General features: G+C 43.9%; 1 protein-coding gene across 1 annotated transcript in view; it reads left to right on the top strand.

Annotated features, from left to right (window-relative positions):
- ttc29 (tetratricopeptide repeat domain 29) overlaps positions 1-19,018 on the top strand; it is a 482,465-nt gene that overhangs the window by 30,060 nt on the left and 433,387 nt on the right. The window lies entirely within an intron of this gene.

Below are 19,018 nucleotides of genomic sequence, written 5' to 3'. Positions count from 1 at the left end.
CTCAATGCTGTCTGTCTCTCCACCTGTTTTTATATCATCTGCAAATTTAGCCAGAATATCCTCAGTTCCTTCATCTAGATTATTAATGCATGAAGTGAAAAGTTGTAGTCCGAACACTGACTGTTGTGGAGCACCATTAGTCACCAGATGCCATCCTGAAAAGGACAGTTTAAATCCCCATTCTCTGCTTTCTCCCATACAGCCAATCTTCAGTCCCATGCTAGTACCTTGCCTCTAACACCATGGGCCCTTATTTTACTCAGCAGCCTTCTGTGTAGCACCTTGTCATAGGCCTTCTGGAAATCCAAGTAGATAACATCCATTGCCTCCCCTTTGTCGAACCTGTTAGTTACCTCAAAGAATTATAACAGATTTGTCAGGCATGACCTTCCCTTGATGAAACCGTGCTGACTTTGCCCTATTTAACCATGCAGTTCCAAATATTCAGAAATCTCATCCTTCACGACAGGCTTCAAAATCTTACCAACAACCAAGTTCAGGTTAGTTGGCCTGTAATTTTCTGTCTTTTGCCTTAGTTCCTTCTTAAACAAGGGGGTTACAGTCCTCTGGGTTCCTCCCTAACTCCAGTTATTCCTGAAAGATCACCACTCATGCTTCCACTAACTATTCTGTTATCTTCTTCAGAGCTCTGGGGTGTAGTCCATCTGATCCTGGTAGTTTATCCAGTTTCAGCCCTTTCAGGTTTTCCAACACCTTCTCCATGGTAATGGCCACCATGCTCAACTCTGCCTTTAACTCTCTTGAATTTTTGCGATATTACTGGTGTCTTCCACTGTGAAGGCTGGCGCAAAGTACTTGTTCAGTTCCTCCGCCATTTCTTTGTTCCTCATTACTCCACCTCGAGTCATTTTCCAGCAGTTCAATGTCTACTTTTGCCTCTCTTTCACCATTTATATACTTAAAGAAATTCTCACAATCTTCTTTTATATTATTGGCTAGCTTACCCTCATATTTAAACATCTCCCTCCTTATTTCTTTTTTAGTCATCCTCTGTTGGTCTTTGCAGGCTTCCCAATCCCCTGGCTTTCCACAGCTGTTTGCTTCATTATATGCTTTCTCTTTTGTTCTTCTTGTACTGTCCCTGATTTCCCTTGTCAGCCTTGGTCCTCATTTTTGTATACTTATTTTTCCTAGGGTTGCTTGTTATAGGGGAGGTGATGACCTAGTGGTGATATTGCTGGACTGTTAATCCAGAGACCCAGATAATGTTTTGGGGACCTGGGTTCGCATCCCACCATGGCAGATGGTGGAATTTGAATTCAATAAATATGTGGAATTAAGAGTCTGATGATGACCATGAATCCATTGTCAATTGTCAGGAAAAATCCATTTGGATCACTAACGTCCTTTAGGGAAGGAGACTGCCATCCTTACCTGGTCTGGCCTACATGTGACTCCAGACCCACTCAATGTGGTTGACTCTTAACTGCCCTCTGGACAATTAGGGATGGGCATTAAATGTAGCCTAGCTCATGACACCCTCAACCCATAAATGAATAAGAAAAAATTGCAGGTGTGTCAGAAGTGCTCGACAATTCTCATTTTTATCTGCAGATTGACTGGACAAATTAGGTGGACATGGGGACCAGGTTTGTAGAGTGTCGACTTTAGAGCTCCTATAACAAGGAAAGAGGCTATTTGGCTCATCGAGTTTGCACTGACCCACCCCCCCCACCAAGAGCATCCCACTCTAGATTCAGCCCATGTTCTGTTACCCGACATTCAGTAATCCACCTAGCCTGCATATTCCCGGACACTGTAATTTGGCACATCTGAACAACCTAACCCACGCATCTTTGGACTATGGGAGAAAACCAGTGCACTCGGCAAAAACCCACACCAGACACACAAGGAACATGCAAAGTCCATGCAGACAATCAACCAAGGCTGGAATCAGACCTGGGTCTGTGACACTAAGGCGGCAGTGCTAACCATGAAGCCACTGTGCCATCTCAAGTGCAAGCACTGAGTACATCAGCAATTGCTTCATAGAGCAGTATGTTGCAGAACCTACTTGGCAACAGGCTATTTTACATTGGTAATGTGTAATGAGGTACAATTGGTAAACAATCTTGTAGATAAGGAGCCAGTAAGAGATAGTGATCACAAAATGTTAGATTTTAAAATTCAGTTTGAGGGAGAACATCTCAGCTCTCAAACCAATGTCCTCAACTTGAATAATTACAGAGGTATGAAGAAGGTTTCCTGGGAAAATAGACAACAATAGGGGAAAATCAGTGAATAATCTGTGGTGGATATTTAAGCAGAAATTTTATAACACTGAGGAGAACTTTATTCTGGCTAAAAAGAAGGAATTGATTGATGGACGAACTCCCGTGGTTAACAAAATGGTCAAAGAGAGTATCTGATCAAAAACCAAGCCTTACTAAGCAGCAAAAACTTGGTGCTAAATCAGAAAGCAAAACCATAAAGGTAACAACCTCTGGATTACTATGGACACCAGTGGAAACCAATGCAGATATGGGCACTAAAAAACTCAAAGAAAACAGAGAAAAGAGATTATGAAAGGCAAGAAATATAAAAACAACTAGCAAGAGCTTCTACAGGTGTATAAAAAGCAGAGTAGCTAAGTTAAGTGTGCAACCTTTGGAAGTTGCAGCTGGAGAATTAATAAAGGGGAATAGGGTAATGGCAGATAATTCCAACCAAAATTTGCATTGGTCTTCATGGTGGGATGCGCAGTAAAGCTCCCAAAGAGAGAAGCCAATGAATGCCAATCAGAGTAAAAATCTTGTGTAACATTCTCTATCACAAAGGAAAAGGCATTTGACAAACTGATGGAACTAACAGAAGACGAACTGCCAGGACCTGATGGCGTACATGCAAGGGTTTTAAATGAAGAGATATTGAAAAATGCTGCAGAGATAGTGGGACATTGGTCAAAATATTTCAGACTTGCTGACTTCTAGAAAGGTTGCAGCAGATTGATAAACCACTAATATGATGACCCTGTTGAAAAAAAGGGAGACAAAGTGTCGGCCGGCCAATCAAACATTTGTTTTTGGGAAGATCCTAGAGTCCATTGTTAAGGAAGACATGGGGCATCTTGAAAAGCTTAATGCAATCAATCAAGCAGGGTCAACATGATTTTGTGAAAGGGAAGTCATATTTGACAAATTACTCGAGCTCTTTATTGATGCCATTAGTAGAAGCAATTAAGTGTAGCTGATAAATTTAGTGTAATGGGTTTCCAGCTATTATTCAATGAGGTGCCATTTAAATGTTATTACACAGATAGGAGCTCATGGTATTGCTCTGTATTGGCATAGTTTCAGGATTGGTAAACACACAGAAGATAGAGTCAGGATTAATGTCTTTTGCAGGTTGGAAGGCATTGAAAGCAAGTGGAGTGCCACAAAGATCAGTCCTGGAGCCTTAATTATTTACTATCCATATCATTGACTTGTAAAATAGGCGCAGAATGCAATGTATCCAAACTTGCTGACAATATAAAAATAGGTGACAAGTGGTGTTGTAAAAGAGGTCATTGAAAATCTGCAAGCTATGAAACTGACATTCATATATTTTAATAATGTTTACGTGAGTTTGGATTCTTGTGGTCTGAAGGTAAAAATATGGGTTTATCTGTTTGTATGGAATAAACGAGTAACTTTTTAACAATTTACTGTACCCATAATTCCAAGTGACAGCAAGTTACCCAACTTTCCCAGGGCTTAGGGGGACAACTTTCTAGGCTCTAATTTTCATTTATAGTCTGTTCTGGGAAGTTGCTTGAGACAGAAGCATGTATCAAGCTCCAGAGCGCTGTTAAATCTTTCGATGGAGTAACAGGTACAAGCAGCATTCCTAAGAAAAGGAGTTTAAAGTAATGAACTAAACAAAACAATGCTGGAGATTGTCAAGGGGGCAGCATTTATACAATAGTTGGGGGAGGTGTTGGAGTGCTGAAGTGTTGCATAAATGCCACCCCCTTCACACTTCACTTCAGCTCTGATGAAGCGTCATCTAGACTCGAAATGTTAGCTTGCTTTCTCTTCATGGATGCTGCCTGACCTGTTGTGATCTCAGTTTTTCTTGTTTTCAGCTCAGATTCCAGCATCTGCAGTAATTTGATCCAACATTGTGTTTAATCGACTGCCTTGTCCCTTTGAGGAATAACCACCCTGAAGAAGTTTTGCTGTTCCCTCTGACAGGAGTTCTGGTATTTTCTTTCATCATGCACATCATCATTGATTTCAATTTCACTGCTGGTTTTCAACAAAGTTTCGCCAAAACTCACTTTCACAGCCATGTTTCCTTTCTCAGCGAGTGCCAATTACTCAGACTGATCCCATATGGATTTCAACTAAAGTTTTACCCTTCATGTTTTGGATCCACTTGAGATTACAAGTATCTCCAGGACATACAATATTCTTCTGACTGCTGTTCCCACTGCATCCTGCACTTCACAATTAATGCCATGTGCTGTCATGTGCACACATACAACTCCACTCTCCAGCAACATTGACTCACCCTCTTTTAGAGCTGTGCCATTCCCCAGTTTCACTTCATCCTTCATCTCATCTTTCTGCAGCTTTACAGAACCTTACTTAGGCCACACTTGGTATATTGCGTACAGTTCCGGTCACCATATTACTAGAAGGATGTAAATGCTGTTGCTTGGTATGGGAAATTTTAGCTATGAAGAAAGGTTGAATAGACCGGGTTTATTTTCACTGGAATGCAGGAGATTGAGGGACAATCTGATAGTTTATAAGATAGTGAATGGTTTGGACAGAGTGGAAAGTATGAGGCTTTTTCCCAGGGTGAAGGGGTTAATTACTAGGGCACATAGGTTCAAGATGAGGGGTTGAGGTGGGGACTTTAAATGAGTTGTGCGAGGCAGAGTCTTCACACTAAAGGTGGCGAGTGCCTGCAACTCCATGACAGAGGGGTTGGTGGTAGAAGTAGAAGCAACAGCAGCATTTGAGAAACACCTGGATGAATACATGCATAGGGAGACAATAAAGGGATATGAATTGTGTAACTGAAGATAGTTTTAGAATGGAAGGACAAAATGTGTCAGCGCAGGCTTGGAGGCCCAAAGGGCCTGTCCTTCTGCTGCACTTTGTTTCTTTGTTCATTTATTTCCTGAAGAAAATACTTTTTCTCTTTCAGGCATCAAGGTGTGCAAGCTCCAGCAACTTATAGACTCCAACACCAGTCTGCACCGCTCTCTCCTTTCTGCCTGTCAGACCCTGTACCCTCTTGTCTCTCAGAGCCAATCATTATTGCACCTTAGCACTCAACCCCTTCCTAACCCTCAAATGTCATCCCTTTCTGCCCCCCACTCTGAGCCCTTGTCACCTTACCTACCCCTCTCTGAGGCTGAATGTACTGTCATTGGCAAAGGACTTTGCTTCATACCCCTTAAACCCATCTTTTGGGCTTGCCATGATGTTGAACTGTTTTTCTGCTGCGTCTGTCTCTGCACTTACATCTTTGGGCAGGACTCCACTTACCTGCACCCCCCCCTCCTCACCCCAACTGCCCATTCCACCAATCCCTTAAACTGCCTCCAGTATTCATCTTCCACTTGGACCTCCTCTCCTGGCCTCTTACTTACCCTCGATCCATTCATTGAAAACTGCCAGTATGACATCAGCAATCTCAATTTCTGTGCTCCTCACACCCACTCTAACTTGTTGCTTTTTGAAATTGCTACACTTTGCTCTCTCAGGTCTAGCCCTAACTTTGTTACTAAATCCACTGACAAAGGTGGTGCCATTGTAGCCTGGCACACTGGTCTTTACCCTGTTGAGGCTCATTGCCAACTCACGGACACTTCTTCCTACCTCCCCGGACCATGATCCTACATCTGAACATCAGGCAGTTGTTGCCAGAACAGTCACCACCTTCATTATCTCCAAAAACCTTCTGAAATCTTCATATCGTCTCCCAACTCCAGATAGCCTCCTTCTACCTCCTTTCCAAAATCCACAAACCAGATTGACCTGGTAGGCCCATTGTATCAGCCTGTTCCTGCCTCACCGAGCCCATTTCCTCCTACCTTGACTCCATCCTCTCTCCACTTGTGCAGACCCTGCCCATGTACATCCATGACTCTGCTGATGCTCTCTGCCATATTGACAATTTCCACTTCCCTGTCCCTAACTGCCTCCTGTTCGCCATGGTTGTCTGTGGTGGCAGAGATGGATCCTTGAAGGTCTCTGGGGACTTTGTATAGGATGGGAGGAAGAGCAGTGAAAGGTTTTAGCAATAGGGGATTCTTTAATTAGGGAAGAAGACAGGGTTTCTGTGGCCCTCCGTATGAATTTCAGGATGGTGTGTTGCCTTTCTGTTGCTAAGGTTGAGGATGTCACAGAATGGCAATTGGATATTTTTCTGGGGAGAATAAACTGCCAGAGATCATGGCCTACGATGGTACTAATTATATAGATAGAAGGTGGATGACATCCTTCAATAGGAACTTAGAGAGTAGGTAGAACATTAGAAAACAGCAGCAAATAATAATCTCTGAATTACTTCAGTGTCATATGTACCTGAGTATAGAGATAGGAAGATAAGACAGATGAATGTGTACCCAGAAAGATGGTGCAAGAGGGAAAGCTTTAGATTCCTGGGACACTGGGATTTCTTTTGCAGATGTCAGCTGTAGTTGCTTGATTGGTTGCAAATGAACCATATAGGGACTGAGTTTCTTTTAGGGTGTTTCATCTGTGCCACAGGGATCTGTGCTGGAGCCACAGTTATTTACAATATATATTAGTGACATGGGTGATGAAAGTGAATAAACTATAGCTAGGTTTGTACGTGACCACAAAATAGACGAGAAGGCATCCAAGTTCAGCAGGTAATATGAAAGGCAAATGGAATGTTAGCCTTTATTTCAAAGAAAACGGAGTATAAAAATACAGATAATTTGCCAAAACAAAACAAGGTGCTAGTCAGACCATATTTGAAATATTGTGAACATTTGGGGCTCCTTATCTAAGGAAAGATATACTGACATTGGAGCCAATCAGGGAAGGTTCACTCGGCTAACACACAAGTATTGAGGGTCTGTCTTCTGAGGAGAGGTTGAGTAGGCTGGGCATGTACCCTTTGGAACTTAGAAGAATTAGAGGTCACCTTATTAAAATAGAACATTCTTAGAGGACTTGGCAATTTTTATAGAATTTGTAGAATCCCTACAGTGTAGAAACAGGCCCCTCAGCCCAACAAGTCCACACAGAACCATAAAGCATCCCACCCAGACCCACCACATCTAATCTACACATCCCTGAACATTATGGGCAATTTAGTATGGCCAATCCACCTAATCTACACATCATTGGATTGTGGGAGGAAACCAGAGCACCTGGAGGAAGCCCATGCAGACACAGGGAGAATATGCAAAATGTTGTTTCCGTTTGTGGGAGAGTCTAGCACCAGAATGCAAAAATCTCAGCGTAAGGAGTCACATGTTTAAGACAGAGATGAAGAGGAATTTCTTCTCTGAGGGTTGTGAATATGTGGAATCTTTACCATAGAAATCTTTTGAGACTCGGCCATTAAGTGTATTCAAGGCTGAGATAGATAGTTTTTTAATCAGTATGGGAATCTAGAGTTATAGGAGAAAAAAAAACAGGAAAGGGGAGTTAGTACCTTTCTGGATGTTAATTCTACCTTTCTTTTGGGGATCTAAATGCAAATTCCAAGTAAGTGTGGTTCATGTCCAGCTTCATGAAGGACAGACCTCCCACCAGCTTCACATATAAATCCCTGATTTGGATGTTGCAAAGCAATTTAATTGTTCCAGATCAGATGAAGGTAGAATTTCCAGGGTGTTAACTCTCCTGGAGTCTCCCCACCAATAGCGATGATTTATCTTACTCGATTTAGGTCTAGTAGGCCTCTTTTGCTGTACTGAGTCTGCATACCAGCAACAACTACAATAGCTTGCCAGCCAACATCCAGAAGAAAATTTGAACCATTTTCTGGCCGAGGTGGCTTTGTTTTGAGGTTTTGCTGTGGACCAATTGAGAGTCATTGTGATCAGGATATGTCCTGAGTGAGGCTGTGCAATTACCTGCACTCAGGTGGCGTTCCCCAAGCTTAGGATGACAGGCACGGGTGTCCATTCCATCTGTATACCTGGCATTTTGTATGCTTCATTTGATACATTTTCCAAAGATAAAGCCAGTCATAGCATCTGCTTGATATCCAGTTGAGCTTCAGCTCATAGACGTTACTGCATAGTTTCATTATTAATCCCACATACCAACGTATCTCTCAGCATCTCATTAAGGGTTAAACCAAATTCACGGGCTTTTGCCAGTTGTTTTAGTCAAAACCCTGAAGCATATTCCAGTGGTTCTCAAATTGCCAAGTTACAGGCAACAGAATTAGAGGAGGCATGGGTTTGTAATATTCCTTAACTGTCAGTCAATACTTGAGAGGTTTCAGTATCTGGTACTTCAGGGAAGTAATGACAGCCTATGGAGCTACAGGCTTTTCTATCAGGAGAATTGCTCATTGTTTTTCATCTGCCACACTATAATTTACCCAGGACAAAATAATACATTAATTCCAGATACTGGGCCTGGTCCTCAATAGCAGGGTTGAACGCGTTAAGCTTCCCAATCAAAGGCATGATGAAGAAAGTGCATACTGCAACTCAAAGACAACTGTTGCTAGCAAGTTTCTTCAGGATTGTGCTTTCCTCTCACTGCCACCGAAATAACTGTACAGAGGCCAGTGCTCCATACTAAGTCATCCTTATTTACACATGAACATTCATTGACAGTCATATTCCTTGCAGGAGAGGGTAGTGGAGTTGGCGTCATTAGGGGCATTTTAGGCAGCCATTAGATAGGCATATGGATGATAGTATAAGGTGGAGGTGGAGGTTAGGTAGACATTAGGATTAGGGTAAAAGTTGGGCACAACATCGTGGGCCGACGGACCTGTGTTGTGCTGTGCTATTCTATGTTCTATATGCATAGCCTCATACACAGTCAGACGCCACAGCATCAGTAACCCTGACACTCCACCTTTTTATGTAAGCCAGGGCTCCCTGACTGAACCAGATTAGTTCCTTAGAGTAGTGCCCAATCATTTTCAGATACTTCATTAATGACCTTCCCTCAACCATCAGGTCAGAAGTGGGGATATTTGCCAATGATAATAAGTGGGAGTTGTTTAGTTTGTGAGATTTGGTTGGCATGGACAGGTTGAACCAAAGGGTCGATTTCCATGCTGTTTGACTCTGTGACTCCTTGACTGTATTAACAGCTCAATCAGAGAACTCTTATTTATATGAGGTCCAGCTGGCTGACCTCATTATCATCGCATCAAAGAGGTAATAGACCGTGAAGATGATTGCAAGGCTGTCAATATGGTGTACATGGACCTCCAAAAGACATTTGATACAGTAATACTTGTGAGAGGAGTAATCGTCATGGAATGAAAGGACAGTAGCAACATGAATGTAAAACTGAATAAGTGAAAAGAAACACTGATGCTTAATGGAAATATTTTGGGCTGAAGGATGGTTTGAAATGATGTTTGCCAACAGCTTGGTATTGTAACCCATGCCTTTGCATATAAATGATCAAGATCTTTGTGTATAAGGATACTTTCAAAGTTTGCAGATAACACAAAACTTGGAAAATTGTAAACTGTGAAGAATACGTTGTAGAATGTAAAACAAAACCTTGATAAGTTGGTGGAGTGGGCAGACAGATGGCAGATGTTCATTGTGGAGAAGTATGAGGTGATATACTTTCATACAAAAAGCATGGAGCGGTAGTATAAATTAAATGATGATATTCTGGCTGCTATGAATCATAGAATCTGTACAGTGTTAGAAGCAGAGATATTAGGAACTGCAGATGCTGGAGAATCCGAGGTAACAAGGTGTGGAGCTGGATGAACACAGAACCACTGTACTGCTCCCTTAAGGAGCAGGGAGACTTTGTTGAAAAGGGCATAAAGTGATTAAAGGTCACTGAATGGCTAATTAGATGGAAACAACATGCAGGATTAAGGAGAAAAGGCAGTAGTTAGGCACCAAGTAAGGATGCTGAGAGAGCTGATGTGGGACGGGCTGCATTGTCTTCTTCTGCATTCTAACAATTCTATAGTTGTATTTCTGAGATGAGGGAAGACTTGAGTAGACCAAATCAACAATCAAAAGAATTTAGTATAGTTTTGTAGCTATTTTTCTAAGTGGAAACCCCTTCAGTTTTCCAGTGTAAAACAATCATAAAGTTTTATTAGAGATAACAAGGTGGAGTGCGGGATGAACACAGCAGGCCAAGCAGCATCGGAGGAACAGGAAGGCTGATGTTTCGGGCCTACACCCTTCTTCAGAACTGGGGGAGGGGAAGGGCATTCTGAAATAATTAGGGAGAGAGGGAGAGGAATAGAAGATGCATAGAGGATAATATAGGTGGAGAGGAGACAGACCAGTCAAAGAGGCGGGATAGAGTCAGTGAAGGTAAGTGTAGCTGGGGAGCTAGGGAGGAGAGAGGTCAGCCCAGGGAGGATTGACAGGTCAAGGGAGTGGGATGAGGTTAGTAGGTAGGAGATGGGGGTAGGGCTTGAAGTGGAAGGAGACGATAGGTGGGAGGAAGGACAGGTTACAGAGGCAGGGACGAGCTGGGCTAGTTTTGGGATGCAGTGGGGGGAGGGGAGATTTTGAACCTTGTGAAATCCACACTGATACCATTGGGCTGCAGAGTTCCCTAGTGGAATATGAGGTGCTGTTCCTGCAACCTTCCGGTGGCATCATTATGGCACTGCAGGTGGCCCAGGATGGACATGTCTGCGGAATGGGAGGGGGGAGTTGAAATGGTTCGCAACTGGGAGGTGCAGTTGTTCAGTGCGAACCAAGCGTAGGTTTTCTGCAAAGCTGTCCCCAAGCCTCTGCTTGTTTTCCAGGATGTAGAGGAGGCCACAATAGGAACAGCGGATGTAGTATATCTCATCAGCAGATGCGCAGGTGAACATCTGCTTGATGTAGAAAGTCTTCTTGGGGCCTGGGTTGGGGGTGAGGGAGGACGTGTGGTGACAAGTGCAGCACTTCCTCTGGTTTAAGGGGAAAGTGCCGGGTGTGGTGGGGTTGGAGGGAGTCACGGATAGAGTGGTCCCTACGGAAAGCAGACAAGGGTGGGGATGGAAAAATGTCTTTGGTGATGGGGTCGGATTGCAGATGGCGGAGGTGCCAGACGATGATGCATTCGATCTGGAGGTTGGTGGGGTGGTATGTGAGGATGAGGGGGACTCTCTTTTGGCAGTTATTGCAAGGACGGGGTGTGAGGGATGAGTTGTGGGAAATGCGGGAGACATGTCGAGGGTGTTCTCGACCACTGCAGTGGGGAAGTTGTGGTCCTTGAAGAACAAGGACATCTGAGATGCATGGGAGTGGAATGCCTCATCGCGGGAGCAGATGCGGCAGAGTTGAAGGAATTGGGAATAGGGGATGGAATTTTTGCAGGAAGGTGGGTGGGAGGAGCTGTATTCTAGGTCTGAAATAAAGAAACAGGATTCAGTTGATGTCGTGGAGGTCAACTGCACACATATGGGAAATCACACGTGCATATGTGACTCATGCTTTGGATACACACTTATCCTGTGGACATAACATGACTGCCCAATGTCCAAACGTGACTGCATTCGTTGATGCTTGGCTGGAGGGAGACAAAGGTGAGCTCTTTATTGACGACTGACCATTCATCTTCAGTAAGGGGGAGGTCTGGGGGGATGGTAAAGATTCGGCAGGGCTGGGTGCTGTTGTTTGGACATTGTCACATTTGGACATTGAGCAGTTTTCCGCCGCCTCCGCCTCCGCGCTTACTTCGTCAACCGTGAGCCTAACCCTCCCTCTACTGACCCCTTCTCCCATCTCCAACACACCCCCTCCTCATAGACACCACCCCAAGTTCTCCTTCCCTCCCTTGACCTCTTCATCTCCAACTGCTTTCGAGACATGAATCGCCTCAACTTCTCCACCCCTCTCACCCACTCCAACCTCTCCCCCACATAACGAGCAGCCCTCCGCTCCCTCCACTCCAATCCCAACCTCACCATAAAACCCGAGGACAAGAAAGGTGCAATTGTAGTATGGCGCCCTGACCTCTAAATTGCCGAGGCCAGACGCCATCTCTCCGACACCTCCTTCTATCACCCCCTTGATCATGACCCCACTCCCGACCACCAAACCATCATCTCCCAAACCATCCACACTTTCATCACTTCAGGTGACCTCCCACCCAGAGCCTCTAACCGCATTGTTCCCCAACCCCGCACCGCCCGCTTCTATCTCCTTCCCAAAATCCACAAACCTGACTGCCCTGATTGGCCCATTGTCTCCGCCTGCTCTTGCCCCACTGAACTTACCTCCACCTATCTGGACTCCGTTTTCTCCTCCGTGGTCCAGGAACTCCCTAACTATATCCGTGACACCACCCACACCCTCCACGTCCTCCAGAACCTCCAATTTCCCAGTCCCCAACACCTCATCTTTACCATGGACGTCCAGTCCCTATACACCTACATTCCCCATACAAATGGCTGAAAGGCTCTCCGCTTCTTCCTGTCCCGCAGGCCCGACCAGTCCCCCTCCAAAGACACCCTCATCTGCTTAGCCGAACTCGTCCTCAGTGTCGACAACTTCTCTTTCAATCCCTCCCATTTCCTACAGACAAAGGGGCTGGCCATGGGTACCCGCATGGGCCCAAGCTATGCCTGCTTCTTTGTAGGTAACATGGAACAATTCATCTTCTGTACCTACACTGGCCCTAAACCACACCTCTTCCTCTGTTACATTAGTGATTGTATCGGCACTGCCTAGTGCACCTATGAGGAACTTGAACGGTTCATCCACTTCACCAATACCTTCCAACCCAACCTTAAGCTCACCTGGACCATCTCTAACACCTGTCTCCCTTTCCTAGACCTATCTGTCTCCATCTCAGGCAGCCACCCAGAAACTGATATCCATTTCAAGCCCATTGACTCCCACAACTACCTAGAATACAGCTCCTCCCACCCACCTTCCTGCAAAAATGCACTCCCTCCCCTCAATAATAACCAAAACAGAATCCCCCTCGTCCTCACGTACCACCCCACCAACCTCTGGAACCGACGCATCATCCTCCGACACTTCCGCCATCTGCAGTCCGACCCCACCACCCCCACATATTTCCCTCCCTACCCTTATCTGCTTTCCAGAGGGACCACTCTCTCCATGACTCTCTTGTCCGCTCCACACTCCCCTCCAGCCCTACCAGACCCAACACTTTTCCCTGCAACCGCAGGAAGTGCTACACCTGCGCCTACATCTCCCTCTCACCCCCATCCTAGGCCCCAGGAAGACTTCTAACATCAAGCAGATGTTCACCTGCACATCTGCTAATGTGGTATACTGCATTCGTTGTGCCCATTGTGGCCTCCTCTACATCAGGGAAACCAAGTAGAGGCTTGGGGACCACTTTGCAGAGCACCTACACTTGGCTTGCTATAAACAACTGCGCCTCCCAGTCACAAACTATTTCAACTCCCCCTCCCATTCCTCAGATGACATGTCCATCCTGGGCCTCTTGCAGTGCCCTAACGATGTTACCCGAAGGTTGTAGGAATAGCAACTCATATTCCACTTGGGAACCCTGCAGCCCAATGTTATCAATGCGGACTTCACAAGCTTCAAAATCTCCCCTCCCCCAACTGCATCCCAAAACCAGCCCAGCTCATCCCCGCCCCCCCTAATCTGTTCCTCCTCTCACCTATCCCCTCCTCCCACCTCAAGCCCTACCCCCATCTCCTACCTACTAACCTCATCCCACCCCCCCTTGACCTGTCTATCCTCCCTGGACTGACCTATCTCCTCCCTAGCTCCCCACCTACACTCACCTCACTGACTCCATCCCCACCTCTTTGACCGGTCTGCCTCCTCTCCACCTATCTTCTCCTCTATCCATCTTCTATCTGCCTTCCCCTCTCTCCCTGTTTATTTCAAACCCCCTTCCCCTCCCCTATTTCTGAAGAGGGGTCTAGGCCCAAAACGTCAATCTGCCTGTTCCTCCAATGCTGCTTGGCCCTGCTCTGTTCTTCCAGCTCTACACGTTGTTATCTCAAATTCTCCAGCATCTTTAGTTCCTACTATCTCTGAAATAAAGTTTTATTTCTTTTTTCAGAAGTAATTTCCTGCTGAAGGGAGATACCAAGTGCAGAACCCCTGTTTGTCCCACTGCACTTACTTGGCAGCGCAATCTTTCATCCTGACATTTGTTCAATGGAACGTTTTCCAAGAGAGCATTTACATTTTGATGTCTTTCCAGAGTCATGTTCAGACACGCTGTATTGAAACCACAAGTTTAGTCCTGTGATGCACCTGAAGTCCATTTTGACAAAGTTACTCATCAAGATTTCATACTACCTTCTGAATTAAAACTAGTTTTGATCTCCCCAATGGCATGTGACTAAACCATAATAGAGATTAGAGAGGTCAGTCTTGATGGATGTTGGATAATGCTCTAAAATGACCTCCGGTACCCATTAATATCTTTTATGATCTACCGGTGACCTTTAAAGAAATCAGAATATAAGGACCTGAATGAACAGCCCATATTTTTGACCTTTATTGTCACACTTTGGCTAACTGAGATCCTATAGTTGTTCTGTAATTGGGCACATTAGGTCTACTTCTCACCACCACTGGGAATCTTCTTGCCATGTGGAAGGCCCATGTTGTGTGGTCAGGCTATCCATAAAAACTGGTCATGAGGCCAATGAGGTCGCCCCGTCTTTGGGCAACTCGTGTCAATTGGAGTTGCCCTAAGATACCCAAATGTCCCCATGTTTCCTTTCTCCTCCTGTTCTGTTCAAGTTACTCCTTCAATGCTGATGCCTTCCAATCTGTTCATTGCGTACATCTGGGCCCAATAATTAGTTGTGTGTGTGTGTGTGTGTGTGTGTGTGTGTGTGTGTGTGTGTGTGTGTGTGTGTGAGTGTTGTGGGGATGAGGGGCACGGTGGTGCAGGCATTGTAGTTGGGTAGCAGATGCTAAGTCAGGGGAGAAGCCAATGGGCAGTGGAAGAGCTGAGAGCCCAGGCAAGGACCTCATTTATTATCCCTACCTTTGATCCTTTGATTCTGTTTCAGATTTTAGCATCCGCAGTTCTTTGTTTTACAATCTGTAATTTCCTTTATAAGCCATGGTGTGGCCATTTTAGTTTAGTGCCAGGCAGGAAGGAACAATTGTTGAAGTTTACCAATGTGTTCTTTGAATGTTTCCCATTGTCTTTCACCGTCATCTGTTTAAATAGCATTCCCAATCTATGATCTTCTATTCTGTTCTTCTATTTAGATTCACGATCATAACCTTAGAATCAATTATTGTCATTCTCTGTCTTGATGACAAATTATATCATGTCTTAGTTGCTCATTCTCAAGGTGCCTAACATAATTAGATTACCAGTTATTCCTTTTTCATTATTTACTTCCCAGCCTGGGATGGCCTGTTTTCTAGATGAGTCCTCAACATATTGGTCCTGAAAACCAACCCATTTACACTACAGGAATTCCTTCTCTGTGGCATTGTTACTAATTTGGTTTACCCAATCTTTATGCCATAATTATAAATTCCCTTTATTGCGTGCACCTCTAATTTCCATTTTAAAGTCATTCCCAACATCACCCCTCCAGTTGGGGGTTTGTGTAAAAACCAAACTATTGTATTTTGCTCCATGGTGTTCCTCAGCTCTACTCATACAGATTCCACAGCATCAGAGTTAGGTATCCTTCTTCATTCTTGCAGTTTTTTTTCTTTAATCAGCAATGCAGCTCTTTTTTGTATGCCCTTCCTGAATACTGAATACCCGCTAGATGTTAAATTTCCATCCCTGGTCATTCTGCAGTCATGTCTCTGATGCAGACTATATCATACCTGTTTTCATCTATTTGCACAATTAACTCATCCACGTTATTGTACATTCTCTGTGCATTAAGGCAGGAAGCCTTAAGGCTAGTGTTGTTGGATTACTGTGCCATTCCATTATTTTTCACTGTGCCCTAATTTAATCTTGGCCCTGAATGTGTCTGCCTATCACTTATTCCCCCTGCTGTCTTTTGATTTGGCCCCTAATTCCGCTTCCTCTGACTCAGTGCATAGATTCTCAGTCCTTTGTCATTTTAGTTTAAAGTTTCTCCAATCACTCTTACAAATAAGCCCCGTGGGACATCAGCACCAGCCCTGCTCAGGTGTGATCCATCCAGTTTGTATTGATCCCACCTCCCCCAAAACCAGCCCCAATGCGCCAGGAATCTGAAACCTCTCCCCTTGCAGCATCTCTTCAGTCACATGTCCATTTGATATATACTGCTATTTCTACTCTGATTAGCAAATGGCACCGTTTATAATCTTAAGATCACTGCCTTTGAGGTCATACTTTTGAATTTACTTCTATAATCCATATATTCTGCTTTTATGACCTCATCTCTTTTTTACTGATGTCATTTGTATTAATACGTGCCACAATCACTGGCTGTTTACCCAACCCTCCAGAATGTCCTGCAGCCATTGTGAGACATCCTTGACCATAATACCAGGGAGGCAATAAACCATCCTGGAATCTTGTTTGTGGTGACAGAAATGTATATTTTCCTTACAACTGAATCCTCTCTAACTATTACATTCCCACATCTTTTACTCATCCCCTGTGTAGCAGAGATGACTATGGTGCAATTCATTTGGCTGTTTCTATCTACTTTCTTCATGAGGCCATTCCTCTTATTAATATCTCAGGGGAATAGCCACAGGAGACTCATGCAATGCCTGGCTAACCCTCTTGCTCTGCCTAGTAGTCACTGATTTCACTCCTCGCTGTGGAGTCCAAGGCTACAGTATGACCACTACATTATACAGGCTATCCACAATCGTTGGTACCTTTCAGATACTCCACAATGACTCCAACCACCATTCCACGTGCAAAACTCGGGCTTCCTGGAGATTCTCACTTCCTGCCAGATGCCGGCCCCAAAGCAGTAGAAAGCTTACCAGCTTCACTCATAAAGCAGGAAGATCAAACCCTGGTTTTCAGCTTCCTGTGATGACTTGCTCCTTGAAATTAAACCTTTTGGAAGATGCTTAATAATCTCAATTATGCTAGGGCATTTATTCCCTTGTCTTTGTTACTGTGGAATATAGTCCTTTTTTATTGGCTCATGGGATGAAGATGCCATTGGTTTGGACGTCTGTAATTGCTGAGAGGGAATTTAAGAGTCACCTACATTGCTGTGGGTCTGGAGTCACATGTAAGCCAGATCAGGTAAGGACGACAGTTTCTTTCCCTAAAGGACATTAGTGAACCAGATGAGTTTTCCCTAACTATCGACAGTAGATTCCTGGTGATAGCTCAACTTTTAATTCAAGATTTCTATTAAATTCAAATTGCGCCATCTGAACCGGCAGGATTCAGATCCCAGGTCCCCACAGCGTTACTCTGGGTCTCTGAATGAATAGTTTAGCAATAATACCACTAGGCCATCTCTTCTCCTTACAAACTATAAACCACAAAAAGGACCTTACAAACTATAAGCCATAAAAAAGCTGCTGGGACATGAGACATGTTTGAAGTGGGATGTCCTCTCTGAGTGTCAGGAGTTTTGTCTGAAGCCAGATAAAGGCTTGATGGTTGTTAGATTTCTGGGGGAGGAGATGGGCAGGAGGGCTGACCAAACACGGACAGTCTTGGCCAAAACCTTGTGCTTATTGTGGGACACTGTCAACATGAAATTCAGCCATACACAAAAAAACCTTTTAGTCACTATGTAAATGTTCAGCTTATGGAAATGAGAAATGCCAACACAGGATTTTTTTTGACTCAACTTTACTATAACCCAATTCTAAATCTAAACTTTTAAGCATAGAATGCAACTTGAGCACTGTGGCAGATCCAATCTTGTTGAGAAAAGAGAAATTTTACTCACTAGTGTGTCTCTTAACTCTTCAGTATCTGGAATCCTGGATGCACCATCAACATCAACCCACATCATCAGCCTCCCTTCTTTGACAAAGTGGTACTTTTATTACAAAGCTTTGATCTTTACACTGGTTTGTCTGAGCTCTTAAACCTCTTCATTGACAACTTCAATCTCCATATTAATTCAATTCTATAATATATTCATGTGTATTTATTTGGAGGCTGTGAAGGTATTTGGTGATACGCCTGTTTACAGTTGTATAGATTGAAGCCCCTATTTAGACCGTGCCTTTGTTTGAAGTTATGTCAGCAATCTCAGCATGATCTTTTATGGCCTAACAATAGGTCCTGTTATTGAGAGAGATAGTAGGAATGCCGATGCTGGGGAATCTGAGATAACAAGGTGTAGAGCTGGATGAACGCAGCAGCCCAAGCAGCATCAGAGGAGCAGGAAAGCTGACGTTTTGGGTCTGGACCCTTCTTCAGAAAGACAGGTCCCTTCTGATGCTGCTTGGCCTGCTGTGTTCATCCAGCTCTACACTTTGTTATCTCAGGTCCTGTTATTGAGCTTTTTCTTGAATAAAATTTTCTAAACCAGATGTGAGCTAAAGGCTTAATTGCATGTGAGTACTCTGTTTACCTAGTTTAATCTTAATGCGCCTTCATGTTTGTAAAATCTGATGCTATTGGAAAAAGGAATCCTGCTTTACCATCTTGGGTCATCCATGCATTTAAATTTCCCCTTAGTGAATGTTAGATGAGCTTTGAAGTATATAAGGTAAAATATGTTAGGACAAAAATGATGCTATGGAAACAAGGTAAAACTTTGGATGGAATTAATTATGAAAGTTTCTAGTTGATATCAACAAAGCTAATTGGATGCTGGAATGGATGTCAACAGCATTGAAGTCTATGTTTAAAAACAAATAATTCCACTTTACATACTTCAAGATCATTTATTTTTTTCTATAGCATTAATTTTTATCCATTTTAGAATAATCACAGTTACCACACTTTTTGAAGTTGCTTACCATTGTCATGCACCATTA

This window comes from Stegostoma tigrinum, chromosome 1, assembly GCF_030684315.1.
Source record: "Stegostoma tigrinum isolate sSteTig4 chromosome 1, sSteTig4.hap1, whole genome shotgun sequence".
NCBI classification, from domain to species: Eukaryota; Metazoa; Chordata; class Chondrichthyes; order Orectolobiformes; family Stegostomatidae; genus Stegostoma; species Stegostoma tigrinum.
Note: the sequence above shows the minus strand (reverse complement) of the source record. Positions and strands in the feature narration are given on the sequence as shown.